This window comes from Hyaena hyaena, unplaced genomic scaffold (assembly GCF_003009895.1).
Source record: "Hyaena hyaena isolate Hyena2069 unplaced genomic scaffold, ASM300989v1 scaffold_554, whole genome shotgun sequence".
NCBI lineage: Eukaryota > Metazoa > Chordata > Mammalia > Carnivora > Hyaenidae > Hyaena > Hyaena hyaena.
The window spans coordinates 899,396-927,237 of NW_024081187.1; the positions used below are offsets into that span (position 1 = coordinate 899,396).

At 37.5% G+C, this 27,842-nt stretch overlaps 1 long non-coding RNA gene across 1 annotated transcript; it reads left to right on the top strand.

Moving 5' to 3' along the window:
- Window positions 1–760: 760 nt before the first annotated feature.
- On the top strand, window positions 761–27,840 carry LOC120247931. The gene is made up of 6 exons (XR_005532446.1): window positions 761–865; window positions 1,378–1,411; window positions 1,950–2,119; window positions 20,736–20,837; window positions 21,888–21,990; window positions 27,651–27,840. It is a non-coding gene; the product is annotated as an uncharacterized LOC120247931 (long non-coding RNA).
- The last annotated feature ends 2 nt before the right edge of the window (window positions 27,841–27,842 follow it).

The following is a 27,842-nucleotide window of genomic DNA, read 5'->3' on the forward strand; positions in this document are numbered from 1 at the left end:
AGGTGCCTGAGGCTCAGTTGGAAGAGCATGCGACTCTTAACCTCCAGACCGTGAGTTCAAGCTCCATGTTGGGTGTAGAGTTTAAATAAATAAAATAAACTTTAAAAAAGTAATTTGTTTCAAGAGTGTACAGTGTATATGTTTGTTTTAACGAGACAGAAAATTATGTAAGAGATTTCAGAAAGTTTCTCTTGAAAGTAATTAAAATAACTTTTTAAAAAATTCCTTTTCCTGGCCAGAGAGACTTTAGGAAATTCTTCAGCTAAGTTATAAATATTATAGAAACGTCAGTGCCTCCTATTTTGTCTCACAGGAGCTTGGGAGAAGGCAGCAGCATTACTTTATGCCCATCTTCAATCTGATCCAAACATACCGTCTTTTCAAAGAGTTCCGTGTAAATTCTTCTGCACAATCTAACACTCCCTTAGGAATTTGTTTTCAGCTAGAAAGTACATTACAGATAAGGTGGCCGTGCCCCCTGGTTTATATCTGTTTTTCCAGTGTGATTATTAATGGCACCACCTTTCATTCTCACACATGTCCCAGTATGGATGACAAATTATGGTTAACTTTATATATAAATAATAATTAAATGTTAATCAATAAAATAACCCTTATTGGAAGCTTGCTATTTCTCCAATACTGAAATGCTTTCATGTATAGTGAATTCTTCACAATAACCCAATGAGGGAGATTTTTTATTGCTCCCATCTTACAGCTGAAGAAACAGAGACAGAAAGATTGAAGAGCATGTCCTCCTGTCATCGTGGGCAAACTTGAAACTAGACAAAGATCTGACTCTTTAACAACAGAGGCCAGAAGACAGTATACTATATTCCTATTTGCTGGTTGATATGATCAAGAGGTATAATTTGTTATTCTTCCTAGATATTATAAAACCATATATTTGTAAGGAGTGTGCATTTTAAAATGCAAGGAAAGAGCAGTGAACTAGGTTATAGTTCAGGACATTACTATTACTGTACTAATGATTATAACCGTTATTTATTCAGTCACTACTTTTTATACTTAGAGTCTTCCTTGTGTTTTCTGACTCTTAAGATAGCTCTATGAGGCAGAACATTCAGTCCCACAAATGTGTGTGGATTTCTGTAGCTACAATTGGTTCAGGGGTTAAAAGGAAGATTGGGGATCATTTCATTTCAGCAGGCCTCTCCAACTCTGACATCCTAGGACTAGATGGTAATTGGTTACCAGACTACAAGGCATGAAATCTAGATGCTGAAGAAAAATTGGAGGTGGGGGGTGAAGAGATTTCCCTAACAGCTCATATTTATATTAGCTATCATCCATTAAGGGCTTACTAAGGGCATGAACTTTATAAACTTGTTTCTTTTGTTTTTCTCCTCCCCATAGGGCAAATAAGAAGAGAATTTGGATTTGAACGAACGTAAGTTTGAACTCCACAATGCTAGAATTATATTATGTTTCTATAAAACTCTCTAGGGCTTGCCCTAATTCAGAAACTTTTCTGAAAGGCAATATTAAATAAAGATGAATAAATAATATTTGCTTATAATCAATTTTGTTCCAGCACTGTGTAAAGAATATGAATAAAAAAGCAGATATGAGCATATTATATAGAAGTTGTTGCAAGGAAATTCCTTTTTCACAAAAGAAGTGTGGAAATTCTTACTAATGCAGACTAGGTTCTATGTGCTCCAGAGAACAAAGTAAATAGAAGTCTGTGCCTATACCCAAAAATGATTAAAATTCACTTGGGGATTTAAGAATATAAATGTATAAATATGGATTATATGCTATTATAAGATGCCAAATCGTACAGTGTAATTTGAACAGGGGTTCTTAACTGGGAGTACATTATGTGTAGTGTGCTTTAAAAATACAAATGCCCAGACCATATTTGCATTGACTTAATAAGTTTCTGAGGTTGGAGCCTGGAAATGTGTATTTTTTAAACTCTACAGGTGATACTGAAGTGACTGTGAATAACAACCACTGATTAAAATATATATGGAATATACTAATATGTTAATTATGCAGCTTAAGAAACAAGAGGTTAAGCTGGGCTGGGATTTTAAAAGATCGTTTCATAGAAGAGGTGACATTTGGATGAAAAGTCAGATATGGACAGAAGGTAGGTAAACCGTAACTTTTTTTCTTTTAATCTTTAGCTCAAAACAAAATCTTGCCTTTAAGGTTTTTTTCCTGCATTTGAGATTCCTATTGGATTAATCTGGAAGAGATAACACAATTTATAATACCTGGAAATGTTCCATTATCTTCTGATATGAAACTCAGATTTCAAGTCTTGCTTGAAAGCTTGTATATTATTATAGATTATATGTTGATATTATATATAGAGAAAGATATAGGTAGATAGATAGAGATTATACTAGCTTTAATAAAGAATTTTTGTCACAATTAGTAAATGCAGTTTAGACTGCAAACTGCCAAGGACAAAGTTTATATTTTATTCAAATGTGAATTCTTAAATCTTTACCATAGAGGCTGGTATCTAAAATATGTCTATAATATGTATTTGTCTGTTAAATGAGTGAGGTATTTAGGTTTACCCAGTTTATTCATTCCACCTTGTTTGTGGGGAAAATTCCAATGTTCTCCATTTGAAGGATCAAGCATTTGATCTATAAAGGGTTTGGTTAGTTTGTGTTTTTGTTTCTTGAACCAGAACCAATGATTTGGCAAAGATGTTCAACAATCATTACTTTATAAGAGTAAGCTTTTAGGCTTTTTCCTTACCAATTAAAATGACGGAAGGGAAAGAAGAAAAGTGGAAAAGGCAAAGGAGTTGTGAGCACCTTAGCAGTAGGAGGCATTTTCTGTGCATGTTTGTACCCAGAACATCTAGTAAACCCCTATTCTCAGACCAGGCTCTGCATGGAGGACAAAATCGCCGAGTGTGTCAGTGGGAAGGAGCAAGCCTTTCCAAGCTTTCTACACACCTGCTTTTTTGTAGAACAGGGTTGCTTTGCCATTGATTTGGTTTGGGTTGTTAACTGTTGTAAAAGCATGACTGCCAAAAAGATCACTTAGAAACTTTATGTTGCCGCATTGCATCTTCCCAGCACCAAACATGCCAAGTTTTCTTAGCATTTTGTTATTGCTGTGGTTGTTATTGTTATATAATAAAGAAGATATTCATATTCCTCCAGTGGAATTTTATAATACGTTTGGAAACAGTTTCCTAGGGGAGAAAATAATAGGAAGAAGAAAGAATAAACAGAAAACAAAACACAGAAGAGAAAAGAATATGGTGATATGATGGCAAAGCTTTTAATTTCTTATTCATTTACGTTTTGGAGAATAAAGGGAAAAATGGAAGGCATTACATGGTGTTTAGCTGTAGACATGTATTTGTAAAACTGTTTAACATGAGGCAGCTATGACAGTAAGGTCAGATATTTAATTTTGGTATTAGAGAAGGGAAAGGTAGGATCCAGAAGGAGGAGTTGGGGCAGAAGCAGCTGTCACAGAACAGGATGTCTGTGAGCTGAGCCTTGGTGCCCCTCAGGGGAAGGCCTGATTGTCCATCCCTATTGTTTCTGGTTCCAGACATGGCTCTAGGCTAGAGGGGCTTTTATTTTTTTTTTAATATTTTTATTTATTTCTAGGAGAGAGAGAGAGAGAGAGACAGCGTGAGCAGGAGAGGGTCAGAGAGAGAGGGAGTCACAGACTGAAACAGGCCCCAGGCTCTGAGCTGGCAGTCAGCACAGAGCCCGACGCGGGGCTCGAACCCACGAACCACGAGATCATGACCCAAGCGAAAGTCGGACGCTTAACCAACTAAGCCACCCAGGCGCCCCTAGAGGGGCTTTAACAAATGGCCGCTCTTCCTTAAAGGACCATTAGATAGACTCTTGAGGTAACTATATTATTTTTTTATTTTTTTAAATGTTTCGTTTATTTCTGAGAGAGAGACAGCATGAGCAGGGGAGGGTCAGAGAGAGAGGGAGACAGAATCTGAAGCAGGCTCCAGGCTCTGAGCTGCCTGTCAGCACAGAGCCCGACACGGAGCTCGAACCCATGAACGCTGTGATCATGACCTGAGCCGAAGTCGGACGCTTAACGACTGAGCCACCCAGGCGCCCCGAGGTGACTATATTCTATAACAGACACATGGAATCCTTAGGTTAAGCCAAACCCAGAACTCCCAGATTGCTAACTGGACTCTTAGTAACTAACCATCCTGGCTGCAAAATAACCCAAAGAACTATGGTTTGAAAAATGGCTGGTACCTGGCTCAAGGTATATACATCTACTGATCATCAGAGTAATAGCTGCACTTTCTTGGCCTTGCCTCTCCCATCTCCAGCCGCTACATGACAGCCTCATCCCAGACAAGCCTGATTATCATTGGCAAAATACATTCCAACATAAACATGATTACAAAATTCATTATAAGCAGTGATTGAATGTGAACATATCTAAAACGTTTTAATTCATAGTGAGTTGCATAAAACAGCTGAAAATAAAATGGATTTGTGTTTTAAGAACATTTCAAGAGTGGATCATCACATCCATAGCATACATGTCATCTTGAGTACAACAGTAATTTCAGTCAGCCCCTAGGATGCTGGAGCCATATGCCAATGGTCTAAATATGCACATCTTTTCTCAATGAAGCATTCAGTGACTTCACTTTGGTAGCTTGAAGTGGACTCTCGTGGGACTACTTATACCGTGGAAATTGTGCAGGGTTCGGGTCAATCCAGTCATGTTGCTCTTTTAAAAACATACCAGAGACTGGGTAGATTTTAAACAACAGAAATTAATTTCTCTCGGATCCCTAGCTTGGGCATCTGAGATTAGGGGGCCAGCATGGTTGTGTGAGGGCCCTCTTCCAGACTGCAGACTTCTCCTTCTATCCTTACATGGCAGAAGGGCTAGGGAGCTCTGTGAAATCTCTTTTATAAGATCATCAAGCCCATTCATGAAGGCCCCACCTTCATGACCTAATCATCTCCCAAATGTTCCATCTTCTAACACCATGACATGGGTGTTAGGATTCCAATACGTGTATTTGGGGGGCAGGGTGCAGAACAAACATTCAAACCATAGCATGCTACAAATCACGGCCTTTTTTTTTTCTTTTGCAGAAAGGAAGTGAGCCGCTTTAGCAGCCCACCATTGAGTTACATGCACATTTTAAAAGAAGAGGCCCAATTCAAATATATGTCTGTAATTAAGAACACTTGCTAGGTGTATATTTAAAAAAAAAAAATACTACTTAAGAAACACAGTATTTTGTTACACTGCTAAGGCTCATGTCTCTTACTGTGTCAGTTAACCTCCCCATCTCTTTTCGTCCCTCTCTCCTTAAAATAAGAATATAATAATACCTACGTCATACGATTGTTCCAATGATTAAATGAGTTCATCTATCTGATGCACTTTTAAAGTGCCAGGGAATGTAGGTGCTCAATAAGTATTTTCTATCGCCATCAGCAGATGAAACTATATGGTATTTTATAGTCTTCTCTGAAAAGACTGCCTATTTTCAGTGGTTATTTTCCTTGTTGGGCTTTTATATCTTTTAGAAGCCCATACCTAACTTCCATAAGTTCTGTGAAGATCCGTTAAATGAAAGCATATCAAATCACTTTGAAATGCATAAAGCACTATGTAAATGAAAGGTGGAATAATTATGTTAAAGGCATCATCCTGAATTTTGTTTATACTGCATCTTTGAAATGAGCATCAGATTTTTCTCTAGGCAGTTACTGCTCCTAGAGAAACAAACACAGATGGTGCCCAAACCTCCTACTGAATAGTTCTAGGCAATGGCATTTTTCAAAATACCGCAGGTCACTAAATGTGCAAAGACTCAAAACAAACCCCACATCTCAGTGTCAGGCCAGCATGGTAATTTAGGCAAATAAGCCTTTGTTTGATAATTCAGGGATTTTGTGATTTGTAGAATGTACTAGCACAACAAACAGAAGAACTTCCATGTGGGCTAAGTTTTACAAAATAGGACATTAAAATGCAATTTCTTTTAGAGGAAAAAAAATGAGTTTTCTTTACTGATGAGTGTTTTTGCCAAATTAGAACCAATTTTGGGGGTGTGCATGCAGATGTTGAGATGTTATGCTGACCTTCTATCCACACAAAGCAGAGAAAGAGAGGAGATGTGTTTTAAAGATGTTTTTTTCTTATAATCAAACCTTCTGAGAACCCATTCTTTGGAGTGAAGGCTTCCTTTTGTAAGCAAGGCAGTCCCATGATCTGGCTCACTAGAGGACAGGAAATTCTGACCCCGGAGGCTTCCTTTCCCGGAGAGCAGTCTCAGGGGAACCGTAGCTGGCTTCGGTCAATGAGGCTTGAGGAGGGGGACACTGGGAAGACACAGGAGACGGGGAAGAAGGGAGCAGTCAGGGCACTTCTCTCGACATTGTTTGCCTCCTGCACCTTCTCACGCAGCAGTCATGTGTCTTCCATGCCCACCTCCTGCCAGTGAAGCCTGCCGCGGTTCCTGTTCTTGCCTGGGTAACTCAGGCCCGCTGCCTTACAGCAGCCTCTCCTTACCCTGTGTCCCTGGAGCTAGGCTTCGTTCCAGCTCGCTCCTGGTGCCTCACTTTTCCCTGGTTGGTTCTTCTCTTTTCTCACCTGCTTCAAGTTTTAATCAGTTCCCTGCATTTGAATCCTTCACTTAGTGAATATTACAAGTGGATCCCGTTTTCCTTGACTGGACCCTGACTGACCCAAGATCTAACAAAGGCCACCTGCTCAGCGGATTTCTTAGGCAAGTGACAGTGTGGGAAGTACAGTTCTTCTGTACTCATCATGAACACCTCAGAGGTCCGTCTTGGGCACAAACTCCTGCAGTCACCGTTCCCTTTGCAGTTCTTCTCCTTTAGTTAAATGATAAATCTTACCTTGAGCCTGTTCTGCACCGTATCCCTGAGATGGAGGCAGAGAAACAGTATTTTTCTTTGTTCCTGCTAACAGTGTCACAAGGCTCCCGGCCATTATACTTGTCAGACTGGTCTGACCCCTTCCTCAGGCCACACCTCGCAAATTCACCTATAGGTTGTAGTTTTCACAAATGTTAATGCCCTTCCTAGAAAGTCAAAAAGGATGCCAGAATCCACAGATTATTTCCACATATAACAGTAACAAGATTGGAGGGGCATCTGGGTGGCTCAGTCGGTTGAGCATCTGACTTTGGCTCACGTCATGATCTCATGGTTCTTGAGTTTGAGCCCTGCATTGGCTCGCTGTCGTCAGGATAAGAGACTGCTTCAGATCCTCTGTCCCCTTCTCTCTCTGCCCCTCCCCTGCTTGTGTTCTCCCAATAATGAAAACATAAATAAATATTTAAAAAGAAGGACAGACTGGAATAGGATCTGTTGGCTGTTGCCATTCTAAAATTCTGTCCCTCTTCCTTTTCCATGAAAGGAAAACAACTCTGTAACTTAAAATAGTTTTAAGGAGTTTAAATTAGTTCTATGAATATAATCTCAACCCAAAAGTATCAAACTAGGGTTGTACATCCCGTGCATTTGTTAAGATTAGTTTGGCCTTTGAACATTGAAACATACCTTAATGCTGAGCTTATAATATTTTATAAAAGTTTTTCACATTTGTCCCTACACCTCATCCCATTGCACTGCTCACGGTGCCCCCTCCATCTTGAAATGATCCTGCTTCCTCTTATTTTCTTATGTTATCAATTCTCAGTCAAATAACCATCTTTCCAGGAGTGCTCTCGAAACTTTCCTCCTCATCATTGGGTGACACTGGTTGTCACCGTATGACACTGTATGAAATACATGCATATCTCTCTCCATCTTGAGTTAGCCTGTAAGCTCGAAAATGTAAGAACTACGTTTCTTCTTCATGGTTCTGCTGCTCCATAATTTCCTTGGCACCCAGGGATTATTCAAAAATAGATTTGTTGAACTGTTGCTGAAAGTTCCAAGGCCTCTCATGCCGGACAAAAATTATTTTTAAAATCATGGAATGAAACATTTGTTTTGTTTTTGTACTAGGAATATTTTACTAACACACACAGAAGAGACACTGATTATTTCACACAATGCCTGGTGTTTCTGCCCCACATATAGAAGTTATGTTTTATGGACTAGCAACATTGATAAATAGGGATATAGGCACACAAACTGTAACAAGTTTGGAACAGAGCTTCTCAAATCTTTGCCTTGTTTATAGTCTCCTTCAGTGTAAGTTGCTTCTTCTGTGTTTGGCTTCCTTAATTTAAGCCCTTATTTTCAGTGTCCATCTAAATATATTCCCACTGCCTCCACCATCAGTAAAATAAATGCCATGCCTCTAACTCATTTCCTTTGAAAAGGATGAGCCCAACCATGCTCTGTTTATTCCATTTATAATGGCTCTCTTTGCACACTTTGGTCCATTACCTCCGATGTCATTCCTCATGCATCTGTTTATTCTACCCAATTAGACTCAGATCTTTGCGGTCAGAGGTACTTTTCTTTTATATCTCCTCACAGCGTGTTCACAACATAGACTTGTGAACTAAACGTCTTCTCAATTTCACTAGAGTCTTTGCTAGTGTTTTGAGTTCCTTGTCAAATGAACGTGTAGGTGTGTTCCCTCTGCAGTTATAGCCGTGGGCATTTGATCAACCACACAGAACACAGCTCTGAACTGTTCCTTTATTCCAGGTCAGAGAATCTGTGGACTAGGTTGGGCAGTAGAAGGACTTCAAGATGCCCTTTGCCACTTTTCTTTAAAGCCATATATCCCTAAGCTACTCCCCACCCAGAGACTTAACTTTGGCCCTTCTAATAGTTCCCACAATTGATCATTGGTCCTCCGTCACTGAACTTCTTCATTTTTTTTCATAGCACTTAGGATAATTTGTAACTATATGTATGTATATATACATATACATATGTATATGTATATATACATATGTATATGTATATGTACATAAAGTATATGTAGAATAAGCACATAAACAAAAAAGTTAGATTTCTATAAATATGTAAAATATATAGTATATATAAGTATATGCATGTATATGTGTAAGTAGTGTACACCAAAAAAAAAAAAAACAACAACCATATGTGTGAGTCTACACACGTGTGTGTTTTATGCTTTCCCTCCACAGTTTTCTCTTTCCCTCCACAGTTTTCTTCACCATGACTTGCTTCGCCACTTAACACCCAAACCTAACACAGAGCCTGGTACATAGTACATACTCAGAAATATTTGTTGAACAAATAACATGTGAATGAGTGAAGCTATGAGAGCAAAGAATTCTTTCCAGCCTTCATCACATCAGATCTTACATTGTACTGACCAAAATGTGAAAGGAGACAAGAAACAGAAGCATAGACAAGTAAAGGAGTCCATGTCCTTCTCTCTACTCCAAAATTTCACAGCCTTGCAATAATGTCTCCTCCCGGAAGGAGCCTGCCAGACTTCTCAGTTTGTTTTTGTGTTTTGTCTGGAAACAAGAAAGAGGAAAACAAGAAAGTCTTTGCTGTTCACTGTTGATGCTACCCACTCATAAACACAAATACTTCAGCAAAAAAGTTAACAATTTCCAAATAGAGTAGCAAAAACAAATTGGACATTGCTACATTTACTGTTGCAGCCTTCTGTTTCTTCTCTATGAGCACAAGCCTGATGTCTTAAGGATATATCGATACTCTGTGCACCCCATCCCCCTACCTAAATTTCTGATCACTAAAAAGAAAGTGCAGGACATAATTACAGGAGTAAGCAGTAGGGTATGGTGGTTGACAGCAATGGCAGTGAGCTGGACTGCCTGATTTCAAGTCCTGGCTCCACTGTTTCCTAACAGTGATATCACAGGCAAGCAGGTAAACTTGCTTTGTTCCTGTTCCCTCATCTGTAAAATGGAGATTATAATAACATCTAACTCCTAGGGCTACTTACTGGATTAAAGAAGTTAGGACATGTAAAGCCCTTAGCACAATGCCTGGCACGTAGTGACACTCAGTAAATGCTCACTAATCATATTCTTAGTCTTTGTATTACTATTTTTGTGACCAATTCCAAATTAAGGCAGGTTTACTTCTAATGCAGAGTGGCTTAATTCCCACAAAGACTAAGGAAAAAAAGAGAATGTAACAGTAAGTATAAAAGGGAAGATAGTCATAGACTCATTAGAAATGTAAAATGGCATGGCAGAAAGAATTCTTAAGGTTTTATTATATCCTCTTGAGCAGTTTTTCTTTAATTCTTATTCCTGATAGAAAATGTACCTTCATATACATTTTAATTACCAAACGATGAAGATTATTCTTGTCTCACCTTTCTTGTTCTAAAAATTTTGGAGAATAGCTGATCACAATCTACTTTTTAATACCCCCAGCCAAAAAGCAAAAATAAAAACAAACAAAAAAACCACCCCCAGCCTTGTTAAGGAATCACAAGCGATTTACTTCAGTGATTTTCAAACTTGATCATTTAAAGGCAATTCATATTCCCTATAGTTGTTTGAATTCCTTTACCTCAGCAAGAAAGGCATTAGATTTTCCATGTTAACTGTATAACCGAATACAGTAACACCTTTAGCTCTTTAAAAAAGAGGAAAAAATCCTTCTCCCCTTGACTACAACTTTCCCTGCTTATTTGTTCTTTATGAAAGTATGAAATGTATTTCAATTAACAAATATTTATTTATTTTCTATTATGTACCAACCACTACATTAGAAACTAGATTTCTTTTAAAAAGCAAACAAAAAAAGCAGTGAACAAGACAAAGTATCTTTTGTCATGAAGCCTAGAGTCTAGAGAGAGTTTGAAGCAATAAACAAAACACATAATATCTCAATAAAAAAACTGAGATAATTGTTACCCCAGAAATAAATGGAAAGCTTGAGATTGAATAATGAAGGTGGGTAGAGGGCAGAGTCAGAGCTATGTTAAGCCAATTATAGGAGACCTTGCTGAGGAAGTGACATTTAAGCAATACCTGAAGGAAGAAAAGTCAACAGCCATTCAAATTGCTGGGAGAGGAGCACATCTCATGCAGAAAGGAGTAAAGAGGTTGTGGTGTGAAAAGGAATGTGCACAAGTCAGTGGGTCTGTAACTGGACACTGGTGAGCAACGGGATGGAATGGTGTGGCAAGAGCTAGGAAGGCGAGTAGAGGCAAGTATAGAAATGCAGGGTTTTCAGATTGGGATGTTCTCCATGGGGAACTGGACGCTGCTAAAAGGTATGTAAACAAGGAGCTAGTGTAAGCAGGATCCATGTTTCAAAATAACTCTGCTTGCTGTACAGAGAATTCATGGAAAAGAGATATACGTAAAATAAGAAGATGGCCTAGCAGAATATGAAGAGTAACCCAAGCAAGATAGATTTCTAGCTTAGACTGGAGAGTTGGCACTGGAGATGTAAAGAACTAAATTATGAGAGATGCTTAAGAGGTAGAAATGACAAAGCTTGATGAATGATATTGGAAAGAGAGGAACCATGTATGACTCTTAACTTTCTGCTTCAAATATCCCTGAATAGCTTCATTTACTGAAAAGGAAAAACTGAAGAAGTACCAGGACTTCCATCTTGATTGGGTCAATTTCATGATACCCTCATGAGACCACAATGGAGATGTTAAATAAGCATTTTATTATATAGATGAGAAGTTGTTATATAAGTGAGCCAGAGATGGCCCCAAGGTCATTTCTTTCTTCACTGCAGGCTGATGACCCGTAGCTCAAAGGCCCACCAGAGACAAAATCAAATATTTACACATCAATTTATTTTTAAAATAGGCCACACAAGCATTTTTAGCCATTTAGAGCCCTCCTGTTTTGCATTTCCTTGTAAAATTCTCACTCCATATCTGCTAGCACTAGATGAGCCTGGGCCATGGAGACCAAATCCAGGCTGCCCTTCTGAGCTTTCTGACCCAGACTGCCTGCCAGACTGGTGAGCCACACTGCCCACAAACAGAAGCCCCCTCTCCAATCTCTCTCTCTCAGGACTTCCATGTCCTCCTCCCCTTCTGAGCATCCCTGGGCCAGCGTGAGTGTACAGACACCTGCTGTGAGGGACTTCGGCAAAGCACTTATCAAAGCAGCTCCCAATAAAGTTTGTGAGTGCTACTGCCACCTTGTGGTCACATTTTTTTCCTAGCTCGGCCACAAAATTCCCTGAACGCTTCCTAAGGCTCCAAAGGAAAGATGTCCCCTCAGATGTCTTCTTGGAAATAATTAGCATAGAGATGGCATTAAGACTGAAGGGTCAATGACACTACTTCAAGAGGAGTATACAGAAATAAAGCAGGAGGGTTAAGGACTAAATCTGAAATTTCAGAATGTGAGATCTAGTAAAGAGGAAAAGCATGCAAATATAACCACTTGGTTAATTCTATCCCTTGGGCCAGACAATAGCTCCTCTAGGACAAAATCCCGTCTCTTCTCCCATCAAGGCAAGCAGTTAGAATGACCGTCCTCTTCCCCATTTCTGTGGTTTTTCTATGTTCTTGCCAAACCACATATTCTTGGTTAGTATTTGTCTGTCTCCACATGAGGCTGTCCTTGAGGAAGAATGTGTGTTCTTCTCTAAATTCCAAGGATCTACCACACCACCTGACAGAAAGTTCGAAATACAGACTTTCTGACTGACTGAGCAAATGAAAGAATTGTACAATCTGACTGTATTAGAATGGGTATAGGAAAGGGTAGCGCTGATAATGTGGTGGCAGAGAACTTCAAGTGTTCGGGGAACTCCAGGGCATCTTCTGTTTCCATGATGATGGCATTACTAGCCACTCCTCTTTCTCATTAAAAGGTCAGATTTCACTCCTACCCGACATACAGACATTGGGACACTGGCTTACATGTGCTGTACCATAGGAACTATATGTAGAGATAATGGAATAATATGAAAATAATTTAAGTAATTAGAAAGACAGCTAATTTCACAAAAACTCAAGATGGCATAATGCAGAGAGCCTTTTTAAAGTATACCTTACAATATCATTCTATTAATTTGGTTTTGCTTCTCTATATGAAATTTAATATAAAGAAAAGGCGGCATGTTAGGCCAATTTGAATAAGATCTGAATATGAGTAATCTCTGAGATAATTCTCTACCCTTAATTGGAACCCCTTTTTCTGATTTCAGTGCCATAGCTTTAGATTGTCATTTAGAGGGGCAAAGTTGGCCCCAGAATGCAATGGCTGCATTAGATCATTGCTCCCGTATATGTTTTTACTAGATACATGTATACTGTTCACAATTTGGCCTGTGAAAACAAAACCTAACTACTCACACATCACAGCCAGATGCATTAAAGATGATGGAGGCTAATTGGGTGAAATGCATTTATCGTCACACAAGGTCTCTAGACACATGGTGGTACGATATCCTCCACGTCCTGAACTCTGAAACAGAACAGGTTGTAAGACATAATTGGTGAAACTTTTCAGTATGAAAGATAAATAACCATCAATTTTTTGGATAGTGATTATGAGAAGCACCCTGATTTCAAAATTCAAAAAGTGTGCCTTATAAATGATTTTTTTAATGTTTTATTTCTTTTTGAGACAGAGCATGACAGGGGAAGGGCAGAGAGAGAGAGAGATACAGAATCTGAAGCAGCTCCAGGCTCTGAGCTGTCAGCACAGAGCCTGATGCGGGGCTCGAACCCATAAACGTGAGATCATGACCTGAGCCCAAGTCGGAGGTCAAATGACTGAGCCACCCAGGCGCCCCTATAAATTATTTTTAAAAACGCTGTGTGTCACAAGTAAAAACGGAACTGAATTAATTTCTATGTCAGGGAGAAATGGTTACCAGATGTTTTAGAATTCAGTATTTAACTTACGTAATTATCTATCATTACATATAACTATAGATAATTACATATTAACTTACATAAACATTATGTTTTATTGACTTATTGATATATGTTGGTGAAAATACTGACTGAGGTTGGTACCTCCTCTGAGATATAAAATAAGTAAAATTACAGACCTCAGTATAAAAAAACCACACACGAATTTATTATTTTCGCCGCCAGTAAACATATTTTCATAAGGTGTTAGCATTTATAGAATGCTTTCACAGTCATTTCTCAGGGATCTTATTTTATCCTGAGATCTATAACAAGAGAGGTTATAAAGATTAGAGGTTGTACATTTGAATACATAGCATATATATATATATATGTATATATATATATACTTATTTTCTGCTTGCTTTTTCCTGATAAAAATTAGATACAAAAGAGTCCAAATCAATAATCTTTATGATTGCATAGGTAATGAAGTGTGTTTTTCTGGAAGGTGAATATGGTATTGTGGTTGCCAGGAAACCTCAGGGACTTGGCTGAACATATGCAAAAGCCAAATTACAAAGACCATAGTCTTCACAACTTTGTACATTCAAGAAACCAGAATGATTATCTTTTAATAATGGACAGATCAATAGTATGTATTGAGGCATCTTTCTATAATTCCCAGGTGTTTTACATTTCAATACCAAAAATAATGTCCATATAAATTTTTTCTGATATAATAAATGGTCCTCTAGAGGTAAGGAACTTGTGTATTTTTTTGGGGGGGGGGCCTACCTACTTGTTTAAATCTAGAAGGGCTCTTTAAACACAAACTATTGTAATGCACATGCTGCTCTGAGAGTTTATTTAGTGTTCATTATAGAAAAACATGCCTCTATTTACAGCACTGTGTGCTCATTTACATAACATTCCTGTAACTGGAAACTACCAAAAGGAAAGATTGCCACTGTGTGGAAACATGAATGCTTTTTTGCGGGCCTAGGGCATTGACAAAATCATGCCATTACTGAGCAACTGAGCATGGTTCCAAGCACTTTACAGGGCCTGACTCATTTAATCCTCTAACAACCTTAGGAATAGCTGTTACACTACTTCTGTTTTACAAATAAGGAGATTGAGGTTCAGAGAGATTCAATAATTTTCCATAATCATACAACTTGTAAATGTTTAACTGTTCAAGGCAAACACACACAAAATGTGTGTTTACCAGAAGACATATAAGGATGCTACCAGCATCATAATCATCAGCCTAAAAAGCAGTTCTATTTACTTGAGAAATGGGGATGTTATCAGAGGTTATATAGAGAAAGTAAGGGTAAGCCATTATCACATGAGTTGGAAACATAAAGCTCAACTTTTTTGTTTTCCTGACTAATTTTTCTGAGACGTTAATATATTATGATGCTCCATAAGCTTCCAAGGAGGCATGGTAGTTTCCCCAACACATTGGATCACCCATTTCACCGCCATCCCCTTCCACATACAACTGCATTCCAGGAAATCCTATGCCAAATCCTAAGGCTATCCATCTCCCATGCCAGAGCTCCATGGACTACTTACTCAAATTCAAATGCATTTCCTTTAAGAAATCTTTCCTGTCTCCTTCATCCCTAGAAGAAATACGTTTTTTAAATTTTTGAAATGTCTGATACACAGTAGTAATTAATTGATATAAGTTCTAAAGAGGGAATGGTTTTCTTCTTTTTTTTTTTTTAATGTTTTATTTATTTCTAAGAGAGAGAGAGAGAGACAGCGTGAGCAGGGGAGGGTCAGAGAGAGAGGGAGATACAGAATCTGAAACAGGCTCCAGGCTCTGAGCTGGCAGTCAGCACAGAGCCCGATGCGGGGCTCGAACCCACGAACCGCGTGATCATGACCTAAGCGAAAGTCGGACGCTTAACCGACTAAGCCACCCAGGCGCCCCTGGTTTTCAACTACTATACACACACACACACATCTGGGTATGTGTATATATATATATGTATATCTGTGTGTATATATATGTATCGTGTATATATATATATATATATATATATATATATATATATATACACAACACATATATGTCTATATGTATACAGATCAGAACGCACACACACACACTAAAATTTACACATTTAAATTATTTATCTTTTAAGTGGTCACCATGAGGAGCCATGGATCACCCAAATAATTTTTTAAATTCTTTTTGGGAATGGGCTTTTAAAAACCACATCTTGGGGCACCTGTGTAGTTCCATTTAGAGTCTGAGTTTGGCTCAGGTCATGATCTCACCATTTGTGGTTTCGAGCCCCACATCGGGCTCTGTGCTGACAGATCAGAGCCTGGAGCCTGCTTCAGATTCTGTGTCTCCCTCTCTCTCTGCCCCTCCCTTGCTTATGCGCTGTCTCTCTCTCTCTCAAAAATAAGTAAAAATTATTTTTAAAGTTTTTAAATAAAAATAAAAACTATGAGTAAATAAATAAAATTAAGATTAAAAACCACATTTAAGTGTCATGATGGCACTCATTTTTTTAGAATCAAAGAATTTCTGCAAAGAAGTAAAACTATTTGTAGCAAAGAAATTGAGACTGTCAAGTAATGAAACTGATTTTCTTGCAAGACTTAGAAATTGGTTCTGAGAACAACACGAAAGTGGATTGGAACATATGTGTTAGAATACGATGGTATTGTTTAAATAGACACACAGGCTGATGACATGCCTGCTCTGGGGAAGCAAATGCAACTTGCTACATTATGTGATGGGTTATATATTTACATACTTCCAAACAAATTAAATATGTGAAATCCTTAAGTATACAAGACAATTGTTAATAAAGGAATTAATGAAAATGAAAAGTGTACGTCCCTCCTTGCAGATAAAAATGAAAATAAAAAACTTCACTGCAAAAAAACAAAAGCTTCTGTTATTAAAGTAAAAGAATATCTTCTGTAGGAGTTTTTTTTGGGTTTTTTTTTTGTTTTTTGTCTTTTTTTAAGTTTTTTAAATGTTTTATTTATTTTTGAGAGAGAGAGAGAGACCGTGACAGCGTGAGCAGGGGAGGGTCAGAGAGACAGGGAGACACAGAATCCGAAACAGGCTCCAGGCTCTGAGCTGTCAGCACAGAGCCTGACGCAGGGCTCGAACCCACGAACCATGAGATCATGACCTGAGCCAAAGTCGGATGCTTAACTGACTGAGCCACCCAAGCGCCCTAGTTTTTGTTGTTGTTGTTGTTTTAAATCTCTTAAAGCATCCTTTGAGTTATATCTGTTAAACCCTAGGACTTCCCAGACATAATAGAAAAGTGACTAAGTTTGACTTCAAGCAGACCTGGTTTTGAATCAGATAGACCATGTATAGATAAGTTACTTAATCTCTTCAAATCTCAAATTTGTCATCTAGCAAGTTATTAAATTGAGAGGAATAAATGTAACAATGTAAAGATGCACTTAGTCTAATGCCTGGTATAGCCTCAAATAAATGGCAGTAGTTTATGTAATAATTAGAATTTAAACACCTTAATGTTTAAACTTGTGGAAACACTGTTTTCCCTTGATCTCTATCTTTGAATAGAATTTTTAGTATTCCTTCTACCAGCCCGTTAACCAGTATTTACTAACCATCTTCTAAGCAGAGAGCACTGTGCCAGAGACTAGGGACACAAAGGTGAAATGAGTAAACTGTGTTCTTAAAATCTTAGGGTTGATTGGAGGGCCACCTGGCTGGCTTAAAAGGTTAAGCACCCCACCTCCACTCAGGTCATGATATCACTATTCGTGAGTTTGAGCCCCGTATCAGGCTCTGTACTGACAGTTTCGAGCCTGGAGTCTGCTTCCATTCTGTGTATGTCTCTCTCTCAAAAATGAATAAACATTAAAAAAAAAACTTAGGGTTCATTGGAAAAATGAAGCTCATACAATGTTGCAATACCAGTGAGAAGACATAGTCCAAGAAAGATACACATGAAGAGCTGTATAAACTTAGAAAGTAAGAGACAGATTCTGACAGAGACAAGAAAGACTAAAGTTTTAGAGGAAGATGAAAGAATTGGAGGGTCTCAAGCAGAAATGTATAGAGAGGCTTTAAATAATTATAGCATTAATAAGCCAAAGAGTGGAGACCCAAAAGTAGAGTATTTTCAGGGAAGTGCAATTAGTTCTGTTGATTTATAGTTTCAAGTGCTTAAAAGCAGACTCCAGACACATTTGTGAGGCCTGAAATGCTGAGGGAACAGAAATGGACTTTGTGATAGCACTGGTAAGCCACTGCAAGGTTTTGAACATGAGATTGGTATAAGTGCCATATTTTAGGAAGCCTAATATAGAACCATCTGATAGTATGTATTGAAGAGGAAAAGATTAGACGCAAAGAGACCACCAGGAAAGATGGTGAAGTAACTCACTGGAAAATGGAGGTGCATAGCTGTCAATAGAAAGAAAGGCATGTTGGTGATTCAAACCTGGGAAGATGAAGAAGCTGTGTTTCCTTATCAAGCACAAGATTCTAATTTAGATTCTATGCTTTTGGGGGTGATTTGGGCACGCTTTTGGAGATAACCAAGGTTAGCAGCTTTGGATCATCAGCTGAAGGAGTTGTAAAGAGGAACTTATCTAGGAGAGTGGCAACAAAGATGGAAATACAAGAATGAGTATTAGAGAAAGACTTGACAATAACAAGTCTAGTATTCAGATCACAAATTCATCTGTGTTCTCTTTGCCATCTTCCTATAGCATTTGCTACTTGGTAATGTCTACAGCTTCTCTGTCAACTTACCTGATCCCTGGCATGTCTGTTACAGAAAAGTATTCTTTTTTTATCATATCATTTCTCTTCCATGACATTAAGGATGAGTGGATCCAGTGTAGCTAGCAAAGACGAAAATTTATTCTTTGCTTTGTACAGGCCTATTCTCAGGATAAGAGAGTAAGTCATCTGGGGGCAGCAGCTGGCTATTATGTTGACACTAACGTTCTTCAGGCCAGACAGTTATGAATAATAAAAAGGGGGTCATTAGAGAAGAGGGAAAAGCCAGACGGATTCACTCAGCTCCCTATGGCTTCTATGCCATCCACAAGAGTAGCACATTGTGCAACCAGTACAATGTTTCCACATGTTGAATTGGCGCCTAAGTGTTGGGTTAAACATTGTAAAATGAAATTTTATCCAAGTCACTCGAGTCCCAGAAAGTAAATACATAAAATGACTGAAAGATTATTCTCCTATGATTTTCCTATAGCACTTTATATATATACTGGAACTTTCAGTGAAAATATTTAAATTTACACTGAACTAGAGTGAGAGAGTATAATGACACTATGTAGCCTTCACTCTGCTTCAGTAATTATCAATATTTAGCCAATTGTTGCTAACTCTTTTACTATCCCTAGTACTTTTTATTAGAATATTTTATTTTATTTAAGTTTATTGATTTCTTTTGAGAAAGACAGCATATGCATGAGCAGGGGAGGGCAGAGAGAGAGGGAGAGAGAGGATCCCCATCAGGTTCTGCACTGTCAGCATGTAGCCCAACGTGGGACTTGATCTTGTGAGCTATGAGATCATGACCCGAACCGAAACCAAGAGTCAGACACTTAATCAACCAACTGAGCCACCCAGGTGCCCCATATTTCTAACTTTTAAAATCTATTTCTGACACAATGAACACACTTGTCATATCATAGATCCTTAATATCATCTAGTACCTATTCTATATGCACATTTCTCCAATTATGTCAAAGATGTTCCTTTGTAGTTAGTTTGGTTAAATCAATATCCAAACATGATTTAGACACTACTTTTAATTATTATGTCTGTAAAAATCCTCCCTTCATTTATTCTTGACATTTATTAAATAAAAAACAAATTTTATTTCCTATTTTATAACCAGGTTGCCACACTATTTTCTACTTCTAAAGCAAAACCATAATTCATTCAACATCCATTCAACTACTGTATAATGAACAATTACTATGTATAGGACAGTATACTAGTGCTGAGTATGATTCAAAGATGTCGTAAATCATGACCCCTACTTCTCGGACTTTACAATCTGAAGGAAAAGGAAAAATAATAATGTACAAATATAATGGCAACAACATGTCAGTAGAAGTTAATTAAGTTGTATAAGATGCTGTCTTTTAAAGGCAAGGCATGATTTAAAGATAAACGGATTCTTTTTAGGGAAGTTGGCATGTGACATGTATGGTTTAGAATGACCAGCAATTCAATAGACATAAGAGAACTAAAAAGAGAAACTCATTCTATGATTGAAAACCTTGAGGGGACAGAAGAAAAAGAGCAAACCTTAGAGGTGGAGGAAGTAAGAAATAACATTCAAGAGATTATAAATGAAATGATTCAGCCAAAGCAGGACATTTGTGAAACAGACACAGGTAACTAGGGGGCAGATTTTGGAAGATCTTGATTGTCAGGCAGATTGCTTGAACATGTCCTCTAGAACAGGGAACAGGGCACCATCAGCTCCGCTCAGTTTTCTATATATTGGAGACTGTTGGGCATTATATAAAAATAGATATTCCATTAGTAAGCAAAATGCATCTGCTTATTTCAAAGGGAAGCTTAAAAAACTGTTTATGTATTCCAATAGCAATCATTTTCAAATATTTATAGCAAGCTGGCAAGATAATTTAATGTTTTATTTTGCCCAACAGCTAGATGCACTATTTAGATGAATACAAACAAATTGGAGCTGATTTAACCAATACATACCTCCCAGCGGCGGAGAGACCCTCATGGAACAAGGATCATTTGTGGCATAGTATACAACAATAACAACAACAATTCAACAAATCTACCATAGGAGAAATAGAAGATAACCACTAAGGATAGATACACTATCCCTGAAAACCTCAGACTCTACATTTTTCATCTCCTGTGAAAATACAGTAATGTTTGTAATATGTCTTTGTTTTTGCTTACCAACAATAAGTATATACTGACCCATATATTCTCTCTTTACTAGCATAATGCGAATTGATTTGCATCATTAAAAGATCCTCAAATGACAGGTGAATTTTCAAAGCTTTCAAAGAAAGTATATACTGAACTTAATGTAGCTTGATTGGTGAGTATTTTCTTCCTGCATGCTGATTGTACATATTCCATATCACATAGATTTTAAAATACTTTTGAGTGCCCACATATACCAGAGTTTGTGCTAGACTTCGGAGGAAATAAAATTCTGCATACAGTGGCGTCCTGTTATTCCAGAGGCTTAGATCCTAATACACATAACTAAACATAAACTTATTGAAGTAAAATTATGAGTAGGATTGAAATGGAGGTATCAAATTGGGTTAAGTTAAGGTTTTCAACAGTGGCACAATTGACACGTTGGACCCTATCATTCTTAGTGGTGGAAAACTGTCCTGTATTGTGGGATGTTTAGCAGCGTCCCTGACTTCTGCCCACTAGAGCTAATAGCACCTTCTCCCTAGTGACACCCAAAAATATGTGCAGATATCGCTCATATCCAAAGACCGAGTGAAAAATCACCTGTAGTTTCAAACTTCTGTATTGGATGGAAAGTCTTATGTGCATCTTGCTAATGAAGAGAATTTGCAGTTGGGGAAATCCAGGAAAGTGCATAGAGGAGAGGGTGGCTGGTAGAAGTAGGCTGAGAAGAGGAGAGCTTTTCAGGAGTAGAAAAGAGAGTGAGAAAGTGGCCAAACTGGAGATGAGAAGCCAAGTGGATAAGTATAAATTATGTTCCAGAGTCGCATGCAGCAGTCAGTGTTCCGGAGGTGGTTAATACAGAAAAATTGAGCAAGTAAAAAGCAATCAAATCATGGAGGTCCTTGATTATATGAAATAAAAATATTCTTTTTCATTTTGTAGGGATGTCATTGGAAAATATAAGTGAAATGAATAAAGCATCATTTGGAGATGTTAAAATGGCAGTTCTGAGCAGAATGATATGGGCAAATGAGAAAGTCCATTTTAGGTGTGGGACTCAGTTAAGGACATAATTTGGCAGAAATTGGAGAATGTATTTGTGGGAGATGTATTTCTCAACACAGGATGAGAGAGGAAAAACAAGTGAAGAAGCAAATTCAATAGCTTGTTTCTATATTTGATCTCATAAATTGTTGTTGAAATTGTTTTTTCATTATAGAGTTGACACTTCATAACAGAGCTGATTGGCAGATGTGCCCAGATTCTCTGGGATTCCATGAAGTGGAAAGCTGTAATTGATGCTGAAGAGTATAAAGACAAAGGTGATATTATTCTCAAAAATAACTCTCTAGTGACATAGAAACTATGAATGAATCTAGGCATTTAAATAATCTTGCTGATGAAAGTATTCAATTAAAATTCCAAGGCCTGTTGGGGCACTTGGGTGGCTTAGTCATTTGGGCATCTGACTTCACCTTAGGTCATGATCTTGCGGTTAGTGAGTTTGGGCCCCACACAGGGCTCTGTGCTGACAGCTCAGAGCCTGGAGCCTGCTTCAGATTCTGTGCCTCCCTCTCTCTCTGCCCCTCCCCTGCTCACACTCTGTCTCTGTCTCAAAACTAAATAAATATTATTTTTTTATTCCAAGTCCTGAAATTAATATTTATCGACATTAAGGTTCACACCACACAACCAGACTGTTGAAAGTCTCCTCATCTCTCTCATGCCTTTATGGAATTTTTATCTAAGTTTATCTTCATGTCCCCACTTGGAACATGAACTATTACAACAAGACATAATTCATTTCCATGTGACATGCAACTGTGATACTAGAACCTCAGAAAACCCCATCTAAAGGGTTAAAATACATACTCAGTATTACTCTTGATTTGTAACTACACTGTTCATTTGCCCTGAAAATATTTACTATCCCTTTGAATATTAAAACTCTCTTGTTCAGATGATATGGTATTACAAATAAGGAATAAAGGAAGCAACAAAGAGAAAGGCCCAGTGAATCATCACTCCCCCTACCCCCATCTCCTTCCATCCTTGCCCAAGTCACCTCTGACTTAGATCCAAGAAAGGGACATGTTCTGAAATCGAAGAGACCTTCGAGTCTTTATTTGCCAACAGGCTAGTATTTTCATTTTAGAAATTCTTAAACTTACCTTATTTGAGATTATAATACCAAAAAATTGGTACTATTTTTTGGTATTACTATTGCCATTTTTTTAAAAATGCACTTTTTAAAAAATATATATTCAACAAGAGATTAACTGAATAGAAGGAAATAAGGATCTAGGAAAATCAGTGGAAAAAATCTAATCTCAGGCACAAGAATTTTGAATAAGCAAACTCTAGTTTCATAAGCAGGGAATTAAATATTGGTGGAAATTGAAGAAAGGATTTTTGTTTTGTTTTGTTTCTCCCGGTAGTTAGATATAAAATAGGTAATAATTGGAAGAAACTTGAATAAGTGAGACAAGTTAAGAGACTGAGGCAATAATCCAGATGTTGCTCATTTATCAAAAGCAATTTATAAGGATCCTCAGTATTAATGGCACTTTATTAGATACAAATTAATGCTTACTTGAACTCGGGCAGTGACTGCTGAAATGGAAATGATCCTACTGAATATTAATAAAATGATTAAACCAGCTCACTGCCCATTTTTTTCATGAAGCCTTTATTCCTACATTTATTAGACTTTACATATTTGAAATGGATCCACAGTTGGGGATGCTTTCTTAAAATAAGCTGCATTAATAATCATGAGGAGACTTTTGCTAATAGTTGCCGATCAACTGCTTGTAGTCTGTACCAAGATAACATATTTTTTCTGTGTGAAACAACACCAAGTTATAAAGATGAGAGGGAAGAAGGTTGGTGGGGAGCAGTGCGACTCCCTCCAAGTTTCATCAAAGGTTCTATTTCTGTCAGTCACCAGAGAATTGAAATCCATCCCAGTCTTACAAGAATGCTTTTAGTGAGTTGTGACTGTGTTCATTAAAAGAAATGAATGAGCCAAATGGCCACCATTATTGATCACTTCTGCCCTGTGGCTTTAGACTGGAAATGGTTTTCAAGGGTCTCGAAAGTGATTTCCAATTTTTTTTTTATTAATTTCATCTGCAGCACTGTGGACTCAACTCATTCTAGCCACGTCTGATCTGTACCATCAGGTCACTGGGAGTAACTGTTAGTGAATAAAGAAACTGCATTTGAAAGATTTTTTTTTGAGAGAGAGAGACTTTTAATCCTTCTGTATAACTTAAAATTTACTCATATTGTTAGAAAACTCAGTTTTAGTCCCACTTCTGATTTTGACTTAAAGTATGAATCTAAAACAAAAAAAATCTGAATGATCCAAAAAATCTAAAAATATGATTGAAAAGTGAAATTTCTCAGTCATTCTTCTAGCTTGTCGTCATAACGTTCACCATTTGAAATTGTTGAAGTAATAGTAATTACATTGACATGCTTTTTCAGTATTTTATAAAATTGTTAAGTGATACAAATGAAATGAATTTCTTTTATGTAAGTTCTTCTTGGAAGGATAAAATATTTAAACATCATCAGTGATCATATTCATGTACTTTAAGGGCTTGATTAATAAAAAGTATCTCATTCTATGTGTTAATATATATACTCTTTTATGAAGAAATGTCTATGGGCCCCATTCTTATTTCTTCAGTCTTACAGCCAACAAACATTTGTTGATACTGCTGATTTGTGTTAGATGCAGTACAAGGAACTAGGTGTATAAGTACAAGGAATGAGCGTGTATAGGACGGAGCTCCCCATTTTCAGGGAATTGACAAACTGGTACAATGCAGAAAAATATAAAAAGTGCTATCACTGAAATGAGTACTTAGAATACATAAGTCAGAGTACAAGTTTTGTATCCCTTTTCCTCTCTATTTAAAATTCTGACAACAAGAATCTCATAATTTTCCTACGAAAATGGCAACATGAAGATGAGGCTTCTATAAACTGTTCGATATCCTCACAGCATCTATAGAGCCTGAAGAAACCTACAGTTAACTAGCAGTTTCTTTTACATAAATTGACTAAATATTTCCCATATTCTGACAGTGCTATGAAACCCACTACATTTTATTTGGGAATTATCTTTCTGAGTCAAAATCTTATTGTTGTTTTTTTCCCTATCTCTCTTTCTTTCCCAATTTTCTCCTCAATAAGTCTAAAAGCAGTTCTTTTATTTCTCTGATAAATATGATTTATCTGCTTTTGAAAGAAAAAAAAGAAACACTGAAAAACCTGTGGTGCATTTTCTGCTTCAGTAAATGGGTCACACTTTGTCAAATTCTGAATATATTAAGCTTTTGTGAAGTTCTGCTTTTCTCAAATACTAGGTTGCTACACTGGATATTAAAGGGTAATTTATTTTGTTCTAAGTAAGCTTTTACTCAGTTCTTTTTTTTTTTTACCTCAAATCATGAATACTTCAGAAACATAACTCAGATAAATTAGAATATTTAAAGAAAGAGAATATTGGTTTTCATTTATATTTGCGAAATTGCATGCTGCCCTTCATATATAGAGATGATTATTTCAAGCTGAGATCTGTAAGATATCTGCTTTGTTAATTTTCTTGTGGCAGTGATGAATTTGATGCAATCCATCCCTAAGAAAAATTGCCCTGTCAGAAAGTAGCTTCTACCAACAGGGAGACCGACATTTGCCGTCCTCACAGGGACTGACCCTAAACCACGGGCACCAACAAATATTACAACATATAAACAAAGATAGAAAGTATGTATAATGTATAATATGCCTTTTGCAATCAATTGCCTAAACATTTTTAATTGAATGTGAACATTTAATTTTTGTATCCAAACTATTTTTCAAAATTGTTTATGCTATAACCTTCTTAAGGAAGAACTAATATTATTCTATCAAACTTTCCAACTGAAATGATAGAATACAATATGTGAATATTCTTTTTTAAATAATTTTTTTATTTTAGAGAGACAGGGAGAGAGAGGAGAGAGAGCGAGGGCGAGAGAGAGAGAGAGAGAGAGAGAGAGAGAGAAAGGACAGAGGCAGAGGGAGAAAGAATCTTAAGCCAGCTCTACACCCAGCAAGGAACCCAACAACACAGGGCTCAGTCGCCATGAGATCATGACTTGAGCCAAAATCAAGACTCAGATGTTTAACTGACTGAGCCACCCATGTGCCCTACAATATGTACACATTCTAATTTAAGAAATATCTTGTTCTAATAATGTACCCAGCATAATATCTAGAATAACACAAGTGCTCATTAAGTATTTCCTTCCTCTATTTCTCCATATTTCTCATGATAAATTATTTTGAAAGGGTTTAATTCTCATACTGGGTCCATTCTCAGTGCCACGTAACGCACTTTTTTCCCCCTGAAGAGCATTTAGTATTAAAATAATATTTACCAATTACCAGGTGTATTAAACTTTATTTCGACTTGCACATTTCTACTGGCCATCCTCAAGTTATCTGGTGCCAGTCTTTTCACAAACACAGTCATTTCCATTTTCTTTCAGTACATTTTCATAAAGCTGGAAAAATAACGCCAGCCATGTTAGAGGAATACTAAGGATGTAAGTGGACCCTAATGCCCATATCTGGCAACTAACTTTTACCTTCTCTATTTAATCTATTTCCATGTCTCTTTCAAATCCTTGTTTACCTCTTCAGAGAGTTTCATAGTTTTCAGACCAGTTATCAGTTGGGTGCTCCTGCTGTTTGATATATGGCTTACCAGTTTCAGCCAAATGCCCATTCTTGAGGAAGAAACATTTGAAACAAACTCAGAATCCAGAATCACATTCTGACAATTTGTGCTATCCTCACAACCACCATTCTCCAGTGAGGTCTCCATTGTTTCACACACAAGTGGTTGCCATTGCTTACCTCCCTGCCTCCAATCCCTTTTTACCTGATTGCCCTATGGACAAAAAACTTTAGAAGCATTTCCATCATAATGTTGCTCCCAGCTTGAAAACTTAAATTATCTTCCATTTCTATCAAGTCAAAATTAACTATGTACATTTAAGGCCCAATCCTAACTCATCTTTGAGTGCCACTGATGTATTTATTGTCAAAACTCAACAGACAGCCTTCTACACAAAGTCATGAGCACATATATTAATTAAATTTGGCTCAGCCACTACTGTTTTGAAAATATTTTCTGACCCTTCTCCCTTGTTCCTGATTTGGGTGAAGTATACCTCCCCTCTCAGTGTACCTCCAGCAAATCTATCAGAAAATGGAACATACTGTATTATCATTTTTCACTTACTTGTCTGTATCCTCCATTAGAATATAAGCTTCTAATGGGCAGAAAAATGTGCTATTCATCTTTATAGCTCTATTACCTGCCAAAGTAGTGGTATGTAGGAAATGCTTAAAAATGATTATTGAAAGAATGACATTTCCTAAATAAGGTACTATATTTCTGATTCCAAAAACTTACTGATGTATCTCTTTTAGGTAAAATACTGTCTTTATCTCTTTGTCTTTCTTTCTTTTTCTTCTACCTCCTAAATAGTGCCTCTCACTAAGCCACAAAGAGACTAATAGGTAGTATATGAAGAATCCTGACCTAGGACTGCAGCACTCAACTCAGCCCTAGACACATGCACCAAACTCTGAGATGTCATTCTTTGGGGTAGTTTATATCCCCCCATACATAGATCCCAGTTCTTCCCTTTTAGTGATATGCTGAAACCCATTCCCTGCTCATCACTCTTGCCACTCCCTCCTGGCCACTTCTTCTTTTGCCCAATGTCCAAGGACCCCTGAAACAGAAAACCCACTCCATTGGTACCTATTCTGCATTCTACACTTCACGCAATAGTTCAGAATTTACTCTGCTCTGTAAATATATATCAAATTGATGCCATAATACAACCCCTTACTGTATGTGAGATATTTCCCAAGAAGCCTCTCTCAATATGTACCTCTGGTTTGGTTCTAGGCACTTTCTTCAAAGACAGTCCTAGTCACTGCAGGCAACATTGGAACCTTCAATAGTTGGAGCTGGAGGCCTTCACCAGAAAGCAGTCTCTCACCTATGTTTTTGCTCTACCTTTCACTCCTAATCAGCTTTGGTACAAGTATGATCCTCAGTTATCAGACCCTATCATACATCTGTAAACTTTGAAAATAA